We start from the raw sequence: 16,778 nt of genomic DNA, 5'->3' as shown, positions 1-16,778 counted from the left end.
GATTAAAGTGCTGGCATCTTCCCCAGGAATTCCTGCACTGGGACAAACTGCCTTCAGGCACCTTTTCAGTCTGGGGCTAAGCGAGGATGGAAGTGGAAGTTATAGGCTAAACATGCTGTTTCTTCATTGTAATGTAGAGAAATGTTATCTTCATCTTGTGCAGGAGGGCAAAGGAAGCTAGGCAGCTTTGCTTATCTTTCAGTAGCCGAAGACATTACTTGTGGCTCCTGAGGACCTCTTAGTGCATTAACTAAAAGAGTAAGTTGTACCTATCCTATCTGAGGGGCAAAAAAAAAAAAAAATTCATAAAGCAACTACTGATCCCCATTGTTGTAGATATGTGGAGATGGACTAAAATCTGTCTACTCAAAATAAGCAAAGGTAATTCACAGATGAAGTGATGCCTCCTCTCTGCCCTTGGTGTTAACAGTAATCACCTTTCCTTGTTCGTTCTCTAACACGAACATCCAAATTGATTCAGAGCTTCAGCAGTTTTGAGTCTGTATCATAATAGGTTAATTTACTTCAGAAAGAGGCAAAAGGCAGGTAACTTGTGTTGCTGTCCGGCTGGCTCTGACAGCTTCTGGAGTGCTCAGGAATTAAAACTCCAAGCCTTTGAAGGCTTAGCTATTCTGTGGCAGTACTTTGTCCACTGAACAACGCTGGCCTTCTCCAGACTCTTTGGGGCTGGGTAAGAAATTGCTTTTCTTGGCTTGTGATGTAAAAGGTGGACAGAAGACAGGCATGTAGGAAGTGCTGTAATCATTGAGCTACCTTAAGTTCCCCAAAACATACTTGACTGGAGTTTAGTAGTCACTGTATCTTAGGTAAATATTGATTAAGATTGACACACTGAACTTCTGAAATTAATAATGGATATTGTTGTGCTGGTAATCAGTTTCCTGACTAATTAGTATTAGACATATTGTCCTAGATTAAAACCAAACAACAAAAATTAATAGTATATAAATAGCACACTCATGAGAAGAAACCTTTAACTACGTGGAGGCTTCGTAGTCTGGGAATATCTTAGCTCTTGCTTTGACGTTCACATCTTCAGTCCTAGGTTTTTATCATTCTGAGTGGACAATGCAATGCTGAATGCCAGTATTCACCTTTATATTGAATTCTTATTGAGTGATACAGGTTTAACCATTGCAGTAGGGTTATTTATTCCATCCAAGAAGTTTTGGAAACTGTAATAAAAGCAAAAGCACTATCTACCAACCACCTTTATGTTCTAACATAAATAGTGGCCTAGGCAGTATCTGATGGCATAATACTGCAGCAGAGCTGTCTTGCACTTCAGGTCAGAAAGCTGAGCAGCCCAGGACTGCTGCACTCCATAACAGCTGAACTGCATGAATACAGCTGAGGAAAGTCAAAGGTTTTCTCGGAACATCTGACAGCTGAATATCCCTCTGCCCTTATCTCAATGCCACATTAAGATTAGACTGATTGATGAAAAACAAAATCCTGCATCATAACATATTTGTTCTCCTGTAACAAAGTGAAATGCACCAAAATGCATAACCCTGTTACTATTAATGGACTGTGTTGCAGCAGCAAATTGGTGCAGAGTTTGGGATGGTATGTGGTGTTCAGTGCATTCATTCCTTGGCATATTGCATACAGACTGTGCGTTGGAGCTTTGTTTCATTAAAGCGGTGCTTTTTCTCATCTTACCTACTACAGATTAACTATGTGTTTCTGGTTTGTAGAGTGAGTGGCCTTGAAGTATTGTGAAACACTTCAGTAAATCAATGTTTTCAAAGCCTTGGCAAAGATGTATAAAATTTCAGTAAAACTTTTTGACGTTCAAGGGACTCTCTTCTCGCTGCTGGTTTTAGCCTACTTTCAGGTGTCACTGAAGGCCTGCAGAGGTAGTGGGCTTTCTTACACTGAGAATATCCTGCCTGTTAGTGCTAACTCTGCCATGCAGTAGGTGCAGCAGTACAATGCCTGTAGCAAGGCACAAGTAACTATAAATACAAAGCTGAATACCCCATTTTGTCTCTCTGTGCTCTTCTGTGGTGGTGTAAAACCAGAATAATTGAGTATGCTATCTTATGCAACAGGTATAAAGAAGTAAGAACTGACCCAGTCCCCTGAATCCTAGGCTAGACCTCTGCTGAGTGGTTGGTAATGACTGGCATGCTGGGTGCAGATCTTAATCTGCATATACTATATCTCACCTGGCAAAGAACAGGTATCCTGTGCATTTGTGTTATGGAACTGACAGGCAGGTGTAAGTGGTCCAGTCAAAAAGCTAATCTCCAAATGGAAAAGCAATGAAGGTGAAAAAGAAGAAAAACATTTTCCAGTCAGTGCCAGGACTCTTTTGGATACAGATAATCAGCATATCTGAAAACTTGATCTAAAAGCTTTCAAGGGTGGTACCAAAAGGCAATAATAAATTTAGATTGACCCTGATGTACACTTGGCATTTTGCTATGGTGCATTGAAGTATGTGGATGAAAAATTAACATGTTTCAAAACTATCACTCTGCAACTGTTGGTTCCAGAGCCAGCTTGCTGTAGAGCTCTTGCCCACGTATTTTAAATGCTGCCTCGTTCGGTTGTTCCCCTGGCAATATCCTTCAATAACCTTGAGCTTAAACTGGATTCCCCTTTCTCAGTCTCACTTAGCACTGGATACTAGAATAACAGAACCAGAAATCATTAGTAATTGGTAACTCTAGGATGTAAAGTGAAGTCTTTTCTCTGGACACTAGTTCTTTTGTTCTATAATGCTGATTCTCACCTCCATGACATGGAAGGAAAATGGGCTAGTGCATGTTGTCTCTGTGCTCATTAAATCTCTCTGCCATGAAAACAGGGGCTGAATCCACCATGAAATACAGGGGTCTACACAACTTCATTAGCTGTAGCCTTTCGATGGCTTAATCAATGGAATAGTTGAGGGATAAATTGTGCATTCTGTCAAACCAATAAGAGGCAGGAATTAAATGTACACAGGGCAAAAAGCTCTTCTAGGCCTCAGCTGGTTTAAAACAACATAGCTTTGCTGAAGTTAGTGATAGGTCTTTGGATCAGGCTTTACACTGTTCTGTGTATCAGGAAAAAAAATGGACCTGTTAAATGCTTGTGGAAGGTGTGACCTTTTTTGGTTTTTTTCAAATGTAATATTCCTATTTGCAGTTTCTGTCTGAATTCTTGATATGGTTAACGCTGGTGTTGGCAATACCATGGAGAATGAGATTTTTCCCTGTTATTTTTGTCACCCCTGTCCTTACTGATAGACTCGAAGAGCGCTCTCCCTGCATCTTTCTAGCTTCTGCTTGCCTGAGAAGCCACTGCTGAGTTCTGAGTAAGTGCCAGCCTGCACCCCAAATTTAGACTAGCTCAGGTGGGAGCAGAGAGGCTTCTGCAGATGTCCGATTTTCTTTTCAATTTTGCTCTTGCAAGAGCAACATCACCAGGTGAGAAAACCTAGCAGGCAATCAAATGGCTCAGTCTCCACCTTGTCAGGAATACGGCTGTACAGAGAGCGAGTGCTTGCTTTTTAGACACAATCCTATAGGATCAGGGTTCTTGCAGTGTCAGGGATTTAAGAGTTTTTAACTCCCCCTCCCCCCCCCCTTTTTTTTCCTTGCTTGTCTGAACAGCTCTGGGCTCTCCCGGCATCACTTCAGTGCAAGGACCCGACTGACACTACTTATGCCAGGTCCTGCCTCCCTCACAGGAGAAGCAGTCTGCAACTTTTGCTGCTCTAGACAACGTTTCATCTCTGAGAAAACAGAGCTCTACAGAGTGGATTTGGGGTAAGAAGAGAGAACTTCGGAGGGAGGGAGGGTTTCCTAACCTGCTTTAATGGAAGCTCTTTCCTTTGCATGCTTTTAGGAAGGGAGGCATTTTAAAGAGGCTGTGGTTCTTCCTCCTGCAGGGTTGTCTTTTGTAATTGATAAATGATTCAAAAGTCCAACTTCTGGTGTGTGCTTGCTAATCAAACTTCGTTCAGTTCGTTTCCTCTCTGCCTTTTTAATTCTCCTTGGGACCAATATGAGGGAGGCTGAATCAGTGAAATCTTTTTTAATCTGCTTTTTTAAAACCACCACCAAAAAAAAAAAAACCCCAACAACAAAAAAAAAAGCCCCAAACCAGAATTAAACCCACTAAAATTACTTGTCAGGAGCTCTGGTTTTGCATTATCTCTGCCGCTGATTTTCCAAGCAGGTGGTGGGTTTTTAATGCCTTTAGGCTGGTGCAGTTGTGCTGCAGTCCGAGCCCTGTGCTAAGCTGCAGAGCCTTTGCAGGAGTGCATCAGGACGCACTGCCTAGCTGCTGATGCAGTACTTCAGGAAAGGAAAGTTCCTCCATCTCCCCTCCTTTCCCCTTTCCTTGACACTTCTCAGCTTGTCTCCCCACTCTGGCTCCTTGTCACCCCCCCCCCCCCCCAAAAGAAACTGGGGGTTGTGTGGCAGGATAGCGGAGGACGAAGGAGAAATTGGACACTGCAGCTTTAAGAGTGCAGTAGTGCCAGAGCTTTTCTCCTTCAAGTGATCTGCAAAGCAGCAGTCTTAGCCAGGGATTCCCCTTTTCGTGGTAGTCCTGAGCTCTCCGGAGCTGCCAGCTGGAATCGGGGGTTTTGCAGCCCCAACTGACTTGCCTTTACCTCTGATTTTTAAGCAATCCGTTAAAAAACAGTTGTTTCTTGAAATGTCCGGACTCAGACCTCAGCTTCAGCACCCTTCTCCCAAAAGACCATGTCGCTGTGTGCTTGTATCTGCTGAACTAAGCTTAAAAAGTGTGTTTTATGAATCTAAGAAAAGTGGTCTCATGACCTCCGAGCATTAATACCTTTCCACAGCCTTCAAAAGTTGAATTTGCATGGGAAATGTGTTAGCACAGCCTTTTCCTGCACAAGTTTAACTTGCATTTTCTGGAGAAATGTGCAGTCTGAACACAACTTGTTAATGGCACGAGGACTGAATTTTTAACTATAAAGCGGGGAAAAAAAAAAATCACTTGGACATAAATGTCTGCTAGCAACTGGCATTTTCCTAGTGTAAAAATATCTGTATTAATTGAAATGTAGCTTCTTACCAATTCCAGAGTCTTGGTAACTGTATGAATGAATGGGGCAATGGGAAAAATGCAGTTTGAGCAATTACCAATTCTGTTGAAATAGCAGTGAAGTCAGCTGTGCTGAAATCCCTGTAGATACGGATTTCATATTATGTGTCTGGGGGCGGGGGGGGGGGTGCTACTCAGCAGTCAGTTCTTACAGCACATACCAAGTTAGATCCTTGCTGCTGCTCTGGAGTTGATGCTGGATGACATTAGCAGCATCTGAAATGACTAAATATTTGACTTCCCTATTTTAGTGATGTCTCTTGACACCAGGAAGGGTGTTCTTTTCCCTACTGAGGCTGAGGCAATTACTTGTGTCTGCAACTTTATTTGAGAGTAGTAGTGTATGTTTACATTGATTATATCTGTAATTGTGGTGGCTTTTTTATCGCATGCTTGCACAAGGAGTAAGGACAGTCAGTCAGATCTGTAGGAAAGGTAAGTGTTATCCTCATCACAGAGGAGGGGAACTGGGACCAAAGCTTGATCTGTCAAGGTCACACAGTGCAAGCTGATGATAGAGGCAAGCCCCTAGGCTTGCAAAGTCGTTCTTTTAAATTCAGTGAAACTTTCAGATCTTCCATCAGATGTATCTCTGGCCCCAAGTCTTGAAGACACAAAGGGAGTCATAGATGTAAGGATGAAACCTTGAATTTTGCATGATGTAAATCACAAGTTAAAGTAACTGAAACTCAAGTGTTTGTGATGCAGATTTTATGCAACCTAATACTATGTTACTTCTGTTTTCCTTACATCATCATACTAATGAGCAAAGAGACTTAAGTTCATTTGTAAAGTACTTACGCATAAGTTTGTGGCATTTATGAAGAACCACTCTAATTAGTGGAATAGCAACAAAATAAAAGTAACTGAGTTAACACCAGGCTTGATGTAAATCACCAAGTGATAATAAATGTGACAGGGTGTTCCAACATATGGGCATTGTGGAAGAGTAATCAGCATAAAAGCATGTTGGTCTCTGTCTTAAGAAAAAAAACCCAACTGCTCTAAAATAGAACAGATTTCACCAAAGGTGGTACAAGTGGTGAAAGCACAGGAACTGCAGGGAAGCAGCTACATTCTCTGCAGTTCAGCTTTCTAGAAATGGGCATGAGAGCCTCTTGACAGGGTTCTCTTCATGTCTCCTTGAAAAGTTGGCAAGATGACTGTCTTCCAGATACAGAAAATAAGAATGATTATAAAGGACAAAAATGAGCCACATCCAAGATTTGTGCATTTCTAATAGTAGTCCCTCTATTGAAGTGGCACCATACTGGTAATCTCCTATTCAGGTGAAGTATAACTGATTACATACTACTATAAGGGAATTAAGGGCAAAGAGCCCTTCGGTGCTGAGCAATGGGAGGAAAAGTTGCAAAAGACAAAATAACATCAGAGTGCAAGGGTTGGGAGAGGGAAAATGTACTTTATGCTATCTATCTTCTTACATCCTATGCTGCTCTGGCAGTTCTTGATTTGTGCACCTGGGAAGGCATCCTCAGCACACATTAAATCTTAACTGGAGTTCCTAGCACCTCCAGTACCACCTTAAACTTCTGTGCTATGCCTACAGCAATCCAAAGTGATAGGTACCCAGGTGGTGTGAATATAATGTGAGCCAGTGTAATGAAAAGCCTGAATGCATAGATTCAGTGCTTCTGAAATCTAGACTTTGCTATGTCTGGTGAAAGACCATATTTCAGCTGATTTCTTCCTTTAATGCCAGTCTCTGATCTGGAAAGCAGAGATCTTTTCCTGGCTGCCATATTGATTCTAGAGTGAGTTTTACTGTTTGGGGCTGCCTGCAGCATTTGCTCCTCCTAGAGTCTTTTTTTTTTTTTTTTTTTTTTTTTTTGAGTAAGGTGTCTGGAGAAAGTACTAGTTTTATAAAATGTAAGGAGTTTTTTTTTCTGAGTGCCTGCTCTTGGGGCTCATGAGCTTGCACAGAGATATGCCATGCCAAATTCTTTGTGGTTATAGCCAGCATTAGTACCAGAGCTTCCGATGACTCTGCTTTACCACTTGTTTAATGAGAGGGACTTAAATTGTGGTTTGCTTATTGATACTGACTTTTCATTACCTATTTCCAGTGGCTGGTATAGAAATGGTTAAGAAAGATTGGGTCAAATGACAGCATGTATTTTTGGAGAAGGTCATGGATTCTATGCCTGGTGCCCCACTGCAAAAGGCACATATCCTTTAAATATCTGGATATGCCTACAGTTTGTTTTAACTCTTGCCTTTGGTGCTGCTAAGGCAAGTGTAGTGTTGTGCAACAGCAGGCTGTATGCTAGGCTGTAGGCTTGTAGCTTATTTCCAAATTAATGTGCTGCTTCTTCCCTCCCCCCCCAAATGAATTACATAGTCCATGGGTATTATCTAGCACTGCAGCAAACTCACAGGTTGTAGGTTTCTTTCTTCCAAGAGGTCTGGTTTTATGAGTGAAGAAATACAGAAGTGATAGGAGGAAAGGTCTCTTATACAAAGTGGAATTTAAAAATTGCTACTGGGCCCCAATTGGAGCGTCGTTGGTAATGCCTGATCCTGTGAGGAATCGGGAACAGATGCTTTCCTTTCCTGAATAATGTAAAGCATTTAACAGTTTTGCCCATTTTCCCGCTGAACTGAAACATTTGGATTGGGGCAAGTGAGAGAGGCTGCTTCTTGCAAAACCTCTGCAGGTTCTTCTAGTTGGCTCTTTCACTGCAGAATCCAGAGTGATCAGGAGTGCAAGGGGTGGGGGAAATTATTGGCTCAGTTGTGTGATGTGATGCACCAAGGTATTTAAAAAGCCTTACCAGCTGCTGTAAATTGCTTTCTGCCCATCCCTGTCTGACACGTGAACACAAGAATTCCCATGTGGCAAGAATCTTAATATTTTTTCTTCTACCTCTATGCCTGGGCATAAATGTCCTTAAGATGTAATTTTTCCAGCTCAGCCTTTAGAATTTCTAATTACGCTGGGAGAGCTAAGCTGCTACAGCGGGGTGGCCATTCGGCTACCCTTCTTGTGCCTTTCCCCTGCTTTTCAGACAACCGATCTTTTGAGAAGGGAGAGTCCCTACTGCTGAGTGAGGAAGAACTAAAATTTGGCAAATCTAAATGGGTTTTAATTTGCATCAATATTCTGCAGCAAATAACTGTGTACATTTATAAACAGAGGACAAAACTTACCTAATTTAAAAGCTTACTTGTGGTGAATAGAAAGTACTCTGCTCTTGTCTTAAAGAAAACAAAATAAAGTGAGGATGTGCTAATCGAAGATGCCCTATGCTTGGTTTAGCAGCAGCAGTTGTGTTGAATCTGTGAAAACAAAGTAAGGTCCCTGCCCCAGAAAGCTCACAGACAAGAGCCTATTACATTGAAGAAAAGGTTGGAAATGGCCTTGAACTAGCTGTTGACCTTGAATTGTTGGGGAAATTTTTAGGTTTAAAATATCAGTGGATTGTAATTTAGCATCAGTCATAAGTCCTTTGCCAGTCCTGTCATTCAAAAAAGGCGGCGAGTTGGGCAATTATGTACAAATTGATTAAACAAAAAGAATTATGTGGAGAGCCATTTTAATTTTGAAGGTCACTGTCAGGCTGGGGGTAGCAGGAGAGAAAGTTGCTGGCGGAAGTCATCCCTAAGGTGCTGCGTTTTGGCTCCTGTGGAGCTCCCGGTCTCTGAAATGCTTCCCCACACATACCTCCTCCGGGGGGATACCTGAGAGTACCTTTACATATAGTAAAGAACATACTTTTTTTGACAGAAGTCATTGTCGTGCTAATGCAGCAGCATTGTCAGTGGCAGAACATGCAACGTTAACCTGTCTGCCTTGTACAGTTTGTAGAAGTGCATGAGAGTAACATTTGAAATGCTCTAGGCAAAGAGGGGCCTGAAGAAAATACCCTTGTACTGAAGGGCAGGAGGAAACTTGTCACTGAAGCCGATCTTGGAATCAATCCGGACTGTGGAAAAGCATGCAAGTTAGAACACTGGGTTGCAGTCCTGAGGAGACAGACCTTGGGCTGAATACCAGGAAATATTCCTAGCTCTGAGGCTGCCTTGCCTATATGGCTGGTAAAATCAGCACGCCTCAGGGCAGAGGCAAAGTGCTCTGCAGAGAAGCTGTATATATTGGTTATGGCACACAGAGGGTAAAACTAGGCAGGATCCTTGTGTATCCTGGAGGAGTTTAAAGGAAGGGTGGTACAAATAAGACCTGCTCCTCCTTGGAGGCTCAGTCCTATAGACAGGCTAGGCAGTTACTCAGGGTGCGATTACTAAGTATCGGCTAGTGTGCCTTGGGTAGATGGGGGAGAAGTCAAGAGGAGGGAACACTTTGTGGTTTGCTGGCAAGTCACCCGCTCTTTGATGCACTGCAGCAAAAGCCCTGTCTGAAAACTCTTCAGCAAAGAAGGACATTGCAGGGAAAGGGGAGGGGGGGGACAACGACGGATGGACGGCACACGACTGAAAGATGCTGCTGCAAGTGCTGTGACAGCCAACCCCTGTACTCTTGCTTCTCCCCCCCTCCCCCCCAATCATTTAGCAATTGAGTTGGCCAAGTCCAATGCCTTATGTCTGTTAGTAGAATGCAGTGTCCTTTTCCTGGATGTCCTTCAATTGCAATGAGGGATGGTACTGCATGTAGACATGTCCCCAGGGGCTTATTGTAACAATTCAGGTAACAGTCATGATGGGGAAGCGGCAAGGCTCCAGTAGGTGAATTGAACTTGGGTGACAAGCCACCACTGCAGCATCCGCTCTGCAGTTGCCTCAGCCACGATGTTCTAATGTTCTGGGGACTAAAATGACAGATGTAGCACATTATGTAGCAGCACTGTTGATGGAAAGGAAGTGTAGACCAAAGAAATGGATAACTGCTGATGCAGTGCAGCTGATGCTCGCATTATTGTTGTTGCAGCACGCGCAAGGTATCTGGACTGTACCCCGAGGCGAACAGTAAGATGAAGGGCAGTTCACGCATCTTATCTGCTAGGAATTAAAGCTCTGTAATTGGTAATAGCCTTTTTTTGGCCCCCCAACAAATATAATGTTGCTGCAGAGGAAGACTGCAACCAGCAGGCCGCTGTGTCAGATGATCTGTTCTGCCCCTCTTAGGAGAATTACACCCCAAGTGGCAACCCAAGAGTGGAAGAAGGCTCCTTTGGTCTATGGGCCAGGTGCAGGGCTGCTGGCCGCAGTCCGCCAAGGGCTCAGAGGAGTGCTTGTAAAGGGGGTGTCCTGCTACGCTGCTTCCAAGCTGGACCTCTTGGCAGCACAACCTGCTAGCCGAGCAGAATTTGGCCACCTTGCTCTGGAAGGAGTTGCAAGAGGGTGTGGTAAGGCTTTTTAACTTTGTGTCTCAAAGTTAATCTGTTAGTTTAACTCCTTATACTACGGTCGTAATACTGAGGTGGAGGAGAGGGGACACTTGCTTAGATTACCTCATATGCAGTTTCTTGTGGTGCTAGTGAACTGATAGTTTATCATTGGAGAAGCAACGTTTGCAGGAGGCCTCAGATGCGGAAAAAACTTGCAGTGGTAAATTGTTTCTATTCTGACCATTCCTGTATAACACACAAGTTGAATACGTTGTGATGAATGCGTTTCTGTTGGTAGGTAGCATTCATGATATTACTATATAGCTGATGTTTATTTTCAGACTCTCTATTTTAAGAAACTGACTCGGATTTACATTTGATGAGTGTTTTTGGTAACAAAGCTCTTAACTTGGAGCCATGTTATTGGCAATGTTGGTGCGTTTAGTTGTATAAACAACTTGCGTGGCACAACATCTAAAAACAGCCACTTGAACTGTGAACATGGAACTGGCATTTGCGTGCCTGCGCAGCTTGATTTAAAGCTGGACTTGTTTGCCATGTTCTCGTATGTCCTGAAGAGCTGTGGTAGCAGCCAGGAGGGATGTGGAGACCTCTGCCTGCGTGTTTTCCAAAGCTTTGGAGAGCTGCAGTTCTGTTCTTGATGACTGCTCTGTGCAGTGCCATCTCAATGGGTTCCAAGCTGCTTTTCACTAGGCAGGAACAGGCAGGGAGTTTGGAGAAGGATGGATTAGGAAAAGTATTTCTTTCCATGGCAGTCATTTCAAGAGGAATCAAAGGGTTGCAGCAGTGGTAGAGAAAGCGTGGCCAGGCTAACAGAGCTGTCAGTTTTCCGCTGGCCTTGCACTGTTCCTTGGGTGCAAAGGCAGATGCTTGCTGCTGCATCGGCTTCCCTCCCTAAGCAGCTCTGCGTGTGAAGCAACCGAACTTGACCCCTTTTCTCACTGAAAACTCTGTTGGTTCCACACACGTGAAGCCTGCAGCAAAATGAAAATACCCGCAGTCTGTTGGGCATTGGGCCGGGGCGGGGGGGGGAGAAAGCTGACAGCAAAAGGCCAGTTTTTTTAAACTGATTGACCAAGTGACCCTTTGTCTCCACCTGTGAACTAGTAGGGAAAATGCGATGAGCTTCTCCGAGATGCCTCTGAAGGAGACTCTTCCATCTGTATACCCCTCCTTGCTGCTGCAGCCCTGTGACCTTGTGCGCCTGCAGAGGCCCTTGCTGGGGGATGTCTCTCCACTAGCACTTGAGGTTAGAGGAGGACGGGATACCTTGTTCCCAGGACAAGGTGTCCCCTTCTGCTGACTGCCTGACTCCCAGCAGAGGGAGGCAGAAGCACACCAAGTTGCAGTCATGCAGCCACCTCACCAAGAAGGCAGGCATTTCTCTTGCTGCTTAACGGTAAAGCCTTTGAGGAGCAGGGAATTGCTACCTGTAATTGCACCAGCTAATCCTACTAGCAAGCTCTGTCCTTCACCTTAGGTACTATTCTTAGTTCAGTCCCTACTGGATTCTTGACAGAGCAAATGCTAAGGCTTGGTCTGTGCCTTTGGAGAGATTAGTTGAGTGAGTGAATTGGGAAGCATCTTCCCTCTCTTTAAGAGGCAAAGCCATGCAAGAGATTGGTGGAGACCCTGCTTTTCTGAGGCAGGTAATTCAAATACTGGTGGCAATGCTAAGAAAGCCGTGGCAATGCTGATGGGTGAACTTGGTGAACTGTAGCTAGCCCTAACTCTGTCCAAGGGAGCAAACTGAAAGACTTGTTTCTTGTGACTCTCTGCTCTTATGACCTTAGTACAAAAGTTTGTCTTTTGTCTTGCCTTTCTTATCTGAAGGTAGGTATCCAGCTTGCTGCTCTTTAGTTGTTCCATCAACTGATAGGCAGAATCTCTGTGCCATCCAGGCCCTGCTCTTGTGAGTGGGTGTGACATTGGGGAGGAATGACGCAGTCCAGGAGGAGATTAATGGCTATTTGAAGAGGTGTCTGCTTCTCAGACAGCTAATGTGACAGCTGTGTCCTCTGTAGCATTCTTTTCCTGGAGACTACAGGGACAGGTTTTTGCATTGCAGAAAAGAAGTAGGATATGTCAAAGTGCCTCAACTTTGGGCTTTTGCAGCCTAGTGAACTTCAGTGTGTCTCAGTCTGTCAGTGGTAGAAGTCCTTTCTAACAGGGCAGTTGCAAACCATGTCAGCGTGTTGAGGTGTACCTGCACCTGGCAGTTATTGCTGGATGCCATCTCCTGTGCAGCATGGAGATCTGGGGTGTGCATGTCCTTACTTCAGTTTCTATCTAATCAGGAAGGAGAGAGAATCTTAACAAGAAAGAAAAATCCTGATCTTGCAACTGGTACATGTCTGAGCAAGGCCAAACAGGCTATCAGAGTGAATAAGGCACTTGAGTTTGAGCAGTCAGATATTTCAATCATTGCTGGAAACATACTTGATTGCCTGGAACATCATCCCTTGCTCTGTGCTTGAATTAGTACGGTTCCTTATGCTAATCGCTCTGCTTCCTTTTCCTGTTTCTGCAAAAAGGGGATATGTTCATAGGCTGTTGTACCCACAGAATGGTTCGGGAGAGAATTTGCCAGCATTCGTGGAGACCAGGAGCTTCTGGGAAATGACACTTTTGGTAATGTCTAACGAGGGTTTTGGCTCTTTAGACAGAAGCAGCGCAGGAAACAGAACTGGACCTGAGTTGCTGTGCACTGATGAGGGAGGCTAATTAGCATGTGGTATGCAGGGGTAGCTTGTATATTAGACCATTACCTGTGAGGTGGTCTTTCCTTATATCTGAAGGTATTTCTCCCCTCTTGGGCAAAATATGCCTTCACAAACCCTCAGAAGTGCTTATTGATACATCTGTTTATTGCCTCTACCATCTTCACTGATTACTTTTCTCTTCAAACACAGCACCTCTGTCTGGAAATTGTGGTGTGATATAAACATAGCCAGACAGCTGCCAGCAGCGTGGGCCATACGGGTTCCCTGACAGCCTGCCAGCCATGCAGGGATTTGGGAAGGCTCACCGAACTCTGCAGAGACTCATGTCTCAGGGCTTTTCTGTTCTCATTGCCAGATCTTCAGCAGTCTTTCCCGTTACTCTCTCCTTAAATGTGAAGCAAAAGGAGAGCCCAGCATTTACAGGTATACTTGCAGAATGTGACGGCTAAAGAACAATCTCAATGCTACAGAAACTAGGTTCAGGATTAGAAAGATCTGGGTCCTTCATGTGTCTGCGAAAGTGGCAACTCAGATTTGCAAGATGAATGGGAGCACCAATAATCTAGCAACCCAAGCATTTGATGAGTAGCAGTACGCTCACTGATGCTAGTCACTTTGCTCTGTGTTTACACCTATGCAACTGAAGAGGCTTGGTCCCCATCTCATTAGCTGTAATTAGCCTCTACAAAGTATGCATGTACAGGCATGTGCGTTTGCAGCAGTCTTGCCAGAAGACAGTCTAAGGAGAAAGGAGGAGAGCTGGACCTATATCTGAGTTTTCAAGTCGGTGAGTCCATGTGCTCCTCTAGCAGCCTGAGAACCTCCCTTATGCTTATGTTCAAGTTCCAGCTGGTTAATGTGTCTTAGTCTCCAGCCCTTGTCCATTTAGTTGCTGCAAGTAAAAACTTCAGCAGAGAGCTAGCTGCAAGAGTGAAGTAATTAAATGCTTAGACCCCAATCATGTTATCTCAAGGTAAGTTGGTAGATGAAATGTGCCTTCGTACTCTTAGACTATAGCATATAAGAGGTAGCTGATTTGGGCTAACGTTCCCTCAGCGTGAGCTTATATTTGTTGTGTTAACTCCTGTTAACACAGGCTATGAGCTTGTACACACGGACAGTTAATCCAGCTCTGCTGAAGCATGGCATTCCCTTAGCTAAGCTAAGGGAACTTGTTCAAACATACGACACTGTGGTTGGATGCCTTCCACATTTGCTTGCTGCTAAAGTTTCCCAACTTAGACGGTAACCAAGATATTTCCACAATGGAAGATGTAAAACAGGTTATTGAGGTTTGTCAGGTTGGTATGAAGACTTTGGGCTATGTTTCAGCCATGTTTTACTTGGCCTCTAAGAAACACTCATGATACAAGGTAAAAGGGCCTGTTGAGTATGCACAAGCTATTTATATAATAAATACAACCATGAACACAATAACTGGTGTTGTACATACAATATTTCTGTTCATTGTTAAGAGGCCACTTTGCTGCAATTAAGGTAACTGGATCCTCTGCTCGTTACAGGTGGATAGCTACAAAGTCCTCTGCTTATCTGCCCTGGCAAAGGAGATCTGGAAACACGTACTTTGGGGAAAGCCTGATTTTTTTTTTCCTGTTTACCGAGAATTTTGCCATCTATATGTTAAAGTGATGGTTTTTGAGGGGAGAGAAGTCACATATTAGTGACTTGTGACTGACAGTTTGCATAAGTGTTCATGAATCTGCCTCCGTAGTAGTACCATTGAGGGAAAAGGGTTGGAATGGATGGGAAGTAGTTGGGGACTTAAAAAAGGCACCGAGACTGCAGTTTTCCTCCACGTTATTTGAGAATACTCTTTTACACTTGGTAGGTGAAGTGGTAACTTGGTGTCATGATGTCTTGGCTGCAGGGTGGAGATCAACAAGATGGTAGGTAGTTTTTCTGTGCATATATATGTCTCATCTGGCATTAAAATCTACTGCTAATAGCTGTACACAATACAAGTTTTTAACTAGTGCATGATACTGTGATTAAGGATAACTGTGAAGGTAAAATGTGAGTTCAAGTAAATTCACATTCAGATCGTAGTTCCATAGAGTTTGAGGACAGAAGGGATCTACTAAAGGAATCTTGACTACTAAGCGTTGATAATTCATTCAGTCTACTAGATTGCTGGGCTGAACCAGAATGTCAGAAAGGTGACTCACTTTGATTTGAAGATAAAATAATCTACCATTTGCCCAGATACTGAGTTTCAGTCCCTAATGCGGTTTCTCTGCTTAGTTTAAGCTGAACTTCTGGCGTTGGCTTTTAGCCACTGGCTCTTCTGCCTCCCTCTGCTGCTGTAAAGAACAAGGAGCAGCATCCAGCATTTCTCTCGGGGAAGAGCTTCCTACCCTGTAATCAGGTTAGGTCTGAACGCAGCTTGGTTTAACAATAAAGGCACTATCAGTGAGACCAGTTCAAGTGCTCCCCAAGTGTCAGTAAAGCCCTAAACGCTCAGCAAGAGAGTAAGCTGAGCTGAAATTACAGCAAGAGTAGCTCAGCTGCTAATTGCTGTTTCTATGCTCTGGAGAGCTTTCTTCAGTGAGACCCATCCTTAATGAATTTTGGTGGATGGGATCATGGTTTTGAAGTGGTGACACCTCATGCAGGTTAAAGGCAGCAGTCGCCCCTTGTATGGCAGGATGCCAGTGGTGCAAAAATACTGTTCAGTCCTGGTGCCAGCATGCCTGTAGGAAGCCTTGGATTGCTGGCTTCCAAATGTGTGCACTTAACAAGGTCATTCAGCTTAATTTTTCTGCTCAACTGTGAAGTGTCTCAGTTGTCTGGGAAATGACTAAAATCCGCTTGTTCCTGTGGTGGTTGTGCAGAACAGTGAGTAGGAGCGTATTTCCCGCCGTTAAATCTGCTTGGGGTCTGTCAGGCTAATACCCACCCGTGCTTGGCCAATCTCAAGCGTTTGGCTTCAAACCCTGCTTTAGAAAGGGAGGTTCCAGGCATGCCCTAACCTGTGGTGATAACATAAGGCCAACCCAAAGGAATCCACGCGCTGTGTACCTATAAGTGTGGAGACTGGCATGGTCACAGGTGCACACCTGGGGAGCCTCCTCTTGCGCGGTGGCCTTCGTGCTGGAGAGCATCCCTGATCGGGCAAGCAGCAGTGCTGCACGTTGCAAGGACGTACGGCTGCTCTGGGCTGAAGAGGGTGGGCGGATCACGAAGCCCAGAGTGAGTGGGGAAAGGAAGTAATTTCATGCACATGAGTAGAAATTCATCCAAGCTGTCCCTACGCAACCTGGTTGCTTCAGGCCACCTTTCATCTTCCTAGTCATCGTTCGCTTTTATGCCGTGTTGGGAGACACGTTCATTTTACCCTGGCTTTTTCTGCTCTTCAGGGCCGGAGCGTGATCTAAGAGGAGCCCTGCAATATATATAGAGAAAAAGAAGGCAGCTCGGAGAAGCGATGGACATAGGAACAAATCCAGCAGCAGTAGAAACACACAGTTTAACGGGCCTTCTCTCACCCAGGTCTGTGTGGGTAGAGGATAGCTGAGTCACTGACTCCATTTCTCCTCCTCTGTACAGGCTTTCTCAGTTCAGTGCCAGAGGACCTCTTTGGCACGTCTCTTCACTTTGCTAGTCCAAATGC

General features: G+C 44.2%; 1 long non-coding RNA gene across 4 annotated transcripts in view; it reads left to right on the top strand.

The window, feature by feature from the left end:
* Window positions 1-16,778, top strand: part of LOC128143677 (uncharacterized) — a 35,531-nt gene continuing 18,753 nt past the window's right edge. For all 4 annotated transcript variants that reach the window (XR_008235848.1, XR_008235847.1, XR_008235846.1 and 1 more), the window contains exons 1-2: window positions 1-258; window positions 3,630-3,785. This is a non-coding gene — a long non-coding RNA (uncharacterized LOC128143677). The remainder of the gene's footprint in view (window positions 259-3,629; window positions 3,786-16,778) is intronic.

Source organism: Harpia harpyja, chromosome 7 (assembly GCF_026419915.1).
Source record: "Harpia harpyja isolate bHarHar1 chromosome 7, bHarHar1 primary haplotype, whole genome shotgun sequence".
Taxonomy (NCBI): Eukaryota; Metazoa; Chordata; class Aves; order Accipitriformes; family Accipitridae; genus Harpia; species Harpia harpyja.
This window is presented reverse-complemented; position numbering and strand designations above follow the sequence as displayed.